Source organism: Heterodontus francisci, chromosome 15 (assembly GCF_036365525.1).
Source record: "Heterodontus francisci isolate sHetFra1 chromosome 15, sHetFra1.hap1, whole genome shotgun sequence".
Taxonomy (NCBI): Eukaryota; Metazoa; Chordata; class Chondrichthyes; order Heterodontiformes; family Heterodontidae; genus Heterodontus; species Heterodontus francisci.
The window spans coordinates 4,803,353-4,808,339 of record NC_090385.1 but is presented as its reverse complement, the minus strand read 5'-3'; the positions used below and the strand labels follow the sequence as shown (position 1 = coordinate 4,808,339).

The 4,987-nt window shown below is 41.7% G+C and overlaps 1 pseudogene; it reads right to left on the bottom strand.

The window, feature by feature from the left end:
• Positions 1-750: 750 nt before the first annotated feature.
• Positions 751-1,496, bottom strand: LOC137377828 (deoxynucleotidyltransferase terminal-interacting protein 2 pseudogene; annotated as a pseudogene).
• Between the last annotated feature and the right edge of the window lie 3,491 nt (positions 1,497-4,987).

Below are 4,987 nucleotides of genomic sequence, written 5' to 3'. Positions count from 1 at the left end.
AAGTTTCATCTTTCTGAATCTCAGAGGGTGCATAATATAGTATATTATATAATTTCTAAATCAAGCCATTCTTTCTTAGCTCAAAAACTGTAATTGCCCATTACACAGACAAAGCTAACAGGATCTCAATATGTAAATAGCGGGGACAGTGGCATAGTGCTAATAACACTAGACTAGTGATCCTGAGGCCCAGGCTAATGCCCTGGGGTTAAGCGTTCAAATCTCACCACAGCAGCTGGTGGAATTTAGATATAATTAATAAAAAGGAAAGCTGGAGTTGAAAGCTAGTCTTGGTAATGGTGCCATGAAACTATCATTGATTGTTGTAAAAACCCATCTGGTTCACTAATATCCTTCAGGGATGGAAATCTGCCACCCTTACCTGGTCTGGCCTACATGTGACTTCAGACCCACAGCAATGTAGTTGACTCAGGCATAGGAAGATTGGTTTCTTTTACAAACTCATAAATAACCACATGATTTGATCAAAAATCAAATTGTCGAAATGGACTTTCTGAAATTCCTTAATTGATTTCGACAGTGTACATTGGTTTATTGAGGCTGGGATATCTTCCATGGTACATATCTCAGAACAGCTGAACAGTTCTTTTATCCTCTAAATTGTTCTTAGCCAAATAAACTAACTTACATTTATGAATGGGGAGGAGAGAGAAGCTGGTGGCATTTTTATAACTTTTTAATACCTTAGTTATGAATATGGGGAAAGTATATCCAGAATGAGGCATTTGTTCAGTGTTGCTTCAGGATATACCTTTGAAATTTCTTCTTCTTGTAATTCTTTTTTCCTGCGGCAAGAGCTGCCTTTTCTGTTATGGCCTGCTGATATTTTTTCTTCTTATACTGCCGGAATTCAGCAACTGACAGAAGCTCCTCCAACATTGTCCACTTTCTTTGTTTCTTACGAGCACAAGAGTGATAGACATCTACTGGATTGTCCAGAACTTCACCTACCTGGAAATACTTAGGAAAGCCATCACGATCATGCTTCTTGTAAAAACGCTTGGGTTGACAGCATTTCCAGTGCCCGCTGATCATTCTTCAACTCATCTATTAGATCAGGAGCTTTTATGTTGACCAGCCATCCCCTGTTGTCTTTGTACACTCTTCCATGGGTTTCTTCTTCAGTTGATGAACAGAGTCTTTTAAAGATGGAACACATTCCTGCTTTTCAAATTCTGCTGTCAGGATGGTATTTGCCAACAGCTCATCATCATTTTTCTTTTGCTCCTTTAATTTTTTTAAAGGCCCTGTTTGTCAAGATCAAAGCTGCTGTAAAGACCACCTAGTTCCTTCCGATTTAGACCAGGATCAATACTGCTTGGCAATTCAGTTAAACTAGACTTGGTTTACAAAATATCATCATCTTCATCTTCATCATAACATTTTTCCTCTTTATCTGGCTCCTCGTCTGTGTCACCAGTTTCTTCTCCATTTTCACCACTATCCTCCTTTTCACTCAAGCTGGAAATTTGCATTTATATACCACCTTTAACATTGTAAAATGCCTTAAGGCACTTCACAAAAGTGTTATCAGGACAAAATTTGACACAGAGCCAAAGAAGGAGATATTGGGAGAGGTGAGCAAACAGGTCGGTTTAAAGGTGCGTCTTAAAGGAAGAGAGAGGTAGAGAGGTGGAGAGGTTTAGGGAGGGAATTCCAGAGCTTAGGGTCCAGGCAGCTGAAGGCACAGCCACCAATGATAGAGAGATGAAAATTGGAGATGCACAAGAGGCCAGAATTAGAGGAGTGCGGAGACCTCGGAGGGTTTGGGGCTGGAGGAGGTTACAAAGGTAGGGCGGAGTGAGGCCATGGAGGGATTTGAAAACAAGGATGAGAATCTTAAAATCAAGGGGGCGGCAGACTGGAAGCCAATGCAGGTCATTATTGAGCTGTTAATGGTAGTAAGGATTATAGAGAAAGCCAAGCATCGGAATTAACAAGGTAGAGTTACCATGACTAACATAACATCAATGGAAGCTTGATGGGTGGAATGGAATATTTCATTGAATCTTAAAACACAGAAGGGGGCCATTTGGCCCATCATTTCTGTGCTGACTCTTTGAAAGGTCTATCCAATTAGCCCCACACCCCCTGCTCTTTCCCCACAGGCCTGAAAATGTTTCCATTTCAAGATTATATCCAATTTGTTTCCTATAACTTTGCTAAAGTTGCTTCAGTTCATCCTTTCTCCGTGACTGCAGTTGATGTGAAGCCAAATTCTGAAACTTTTCAAGCAATTTTTGAAATGTCTTTACCAAAATCCCTGTAGTGAGGTGATGGGATACAAATGCACAAACACATAAGGCAATAAAATCACAGTTTTTCCCCAATCTCCCAATGTAACTTTGGTGCAAGACCGACAAAAACCTTTGAGCAACAGCACAAGAGTTTCTGACATGGCAGGAGATCAGGGTTCCCACGGAGGAAATACGCCCCCTTTAAAGACTTTGCCTGAGATTTCTCCCTTTATTAGAGGTGTTAACTGATTAAAGCAAATGGGTTAATAGTTTGATTAAAATATTAGAGAGATTCAACACATTTAGAAGGGGACAGTAATTGGCAAAAAAAGACTCGAGTTCCGGAAAGGTTTGGCCAAGTGGACAAAATGAAGAAGAGATCTGATTGAAGTGTTTAGAACATAAGAACATAAGAACTAGGAGCAGGAGTAGGCAATTCAGCCCCTTGAGCCTGCTCCGCCATTCAATACGATCATGGCTGATCTCATCTCGGCCTCAACTCCACTTTCCTGCCCATTCTCCATATGCCTTCAACCCATTACTAATTAAAAATCCGTCTATCTCCTCCTTAAATTTACTCAATATCCCAGCATCCACTGCACTCTGGGCTAGTGAATTCCACAGACTCACAACCCTTTGAGAGAAGTAATTCATTTTATTTAGAGATTCGGCACTGAAACAGGCATTTCGGCCCACCGAGTCTGTGCCGACCAACAACCACCCATTTATACTAACCCTACAGTAATCCCATATTCCCTACCACCTACCTACACTAGGGGAAATTTACCATGGCCAATTTACCTATCAACTGCAAGTCTTTAGCTGTGGGAGGAAACCGGAGCACCCGGCGGAAACCCACGCAGCCACAGGTAGAACTTACAAACTCCGCACAGGCAGTACCCAGAATTGAACCCGGGTCCCTGGAGCTGTGAGGCTGCAGTGCTAACCACTGTGCCACCCATTTCTCCTCATCTCTGTTTTAAATCTGCTACCCCTTATCCTAAAACTATGACCTCTCGTTCTAGATTACCCCACCAGGGGAAACATCCTCTCTATGTCAACTTTGTCAATCCCCTTAATCATTTTATATACCTCAATTAGATCTCCTCTCATTCTTCTAAACTCTAGACAGTAAAGGCCTAAACTGCTCAATCTATTTTCATAAGACAAACCCCTCATCCCTAGAATCAATCTAGTGAACCTCCTCTGAACTGCCTCCAATGCAACTACATCCTTCCTCAAGTAAGGGGACCAAAACTGTGCGATACTCCAGGTGCAGTCTCACCAATGCCTTGTACAGTTGCAGCAACACTTTCCTACTTTTATATTCTATTCCTTTAGCAATAAATGCCAAAATTCCATTTGCCTTCCTTATTACCTGCTGCACCTGCAAACTAGTTTTCTGCGACTCATGCACGAGGACACCCAGATCCCTCTGCACCGAAGCACTCTGCAGTTTCTCTCCTTTTAGATAATAGTTTGCCTTTCTACTCTTCTGACCAAAATGGATAACCTCACACTTATCCACGTTAAACTCCATCTGCCAAATTTTGGCCCATTTACCTAATCTATCCATATTCCTTTGTAAATTTCTTATTTCTTTATTGCAACTTCCTATCCCACCTATTTTAGTGTCATCTGCAAATTTGGCTATAGTACCTTCCATCCTTGCATCCAAGTTTAAGATGATTAAAGGATTTGATAGGGTTGATAGGGAGAAACTATTTACTTTGGTAGGGGAAGGAGTCCAGAACAAGGAGGCAGAATCATAAAATTAGAGCCAGGTTGTTTGGGGTGATGTCAGGAAGCACTTCTTCACACAAAGGGGAGTGGAAATCTGGAACTCTCTCCCCAAAACACTGTTGAAGCTGGGGGTCAATTGAAAATTTCAAAAAAGAGCTTGGCAGGTTTTTGTTAGGTAAAGGTATTCAGGGTTACAGAGCGGGAGATGGATAGATGGAGTTAGGGTATAAATCGGGGAACAGACTGCTTTGTTTAACTGTGTGCTAAAGTCAGGAATTTGGTGCATGTGAGAATTTGGTGCAGGGGGAAGGAGGTGCTGCTTTTTATTTTTTTTGTTTTACCTCCAGCAGTTGGTGAGAGATTTTCCTTTGTCTCTATGCTAGGAGTCTGTAACTTGCTATTACTTTACTAAATTAGTAACTAGTTAACTAATCAAATAAATAAATAAGGTTAGACAGACATGGCAGGGCAGGTGGTGTGCCATAACTGGAACATGTGGGAACCTGTGGAAAGCATTGCAATCCCAGACAACCATATCTGTGGTAAGTGTCTGCAACTGGAGCAACTGCAGCTCAGAGTTCCTGGGCTCCAGTCAGAGCTGAAGACATTGTGCAGGACATCAGGGAGGGGGTAGAGTTACCTGAATACTTTGTTTCAGGAAGCAGTCACACTCATTAGGTTAAGTCAAACTTTAGAGTTGCTCAGTGGTCAGGGATAGGAGGATGTGACTATGAGTCAGCAGGCATGGGGATCCAGGATGTAGTGATGGAGGAACCTCAGCCCGTGACTTTGACCAACAGGTTGTTAATTGGTCTATCAATTGTTTGATTATATGCAGGTGGAGGGTGTTAATTGGAGTCTTACTTGAGCACTTATCAGGAGACATTTCCTTCTGTGAACACTGGATACTTGAGGGTCTGAAGTGCATCATCATCAGCAGCAATGATATTTTAATTTGATTTTAGTTGTTTCCTTTATAGTTTGTT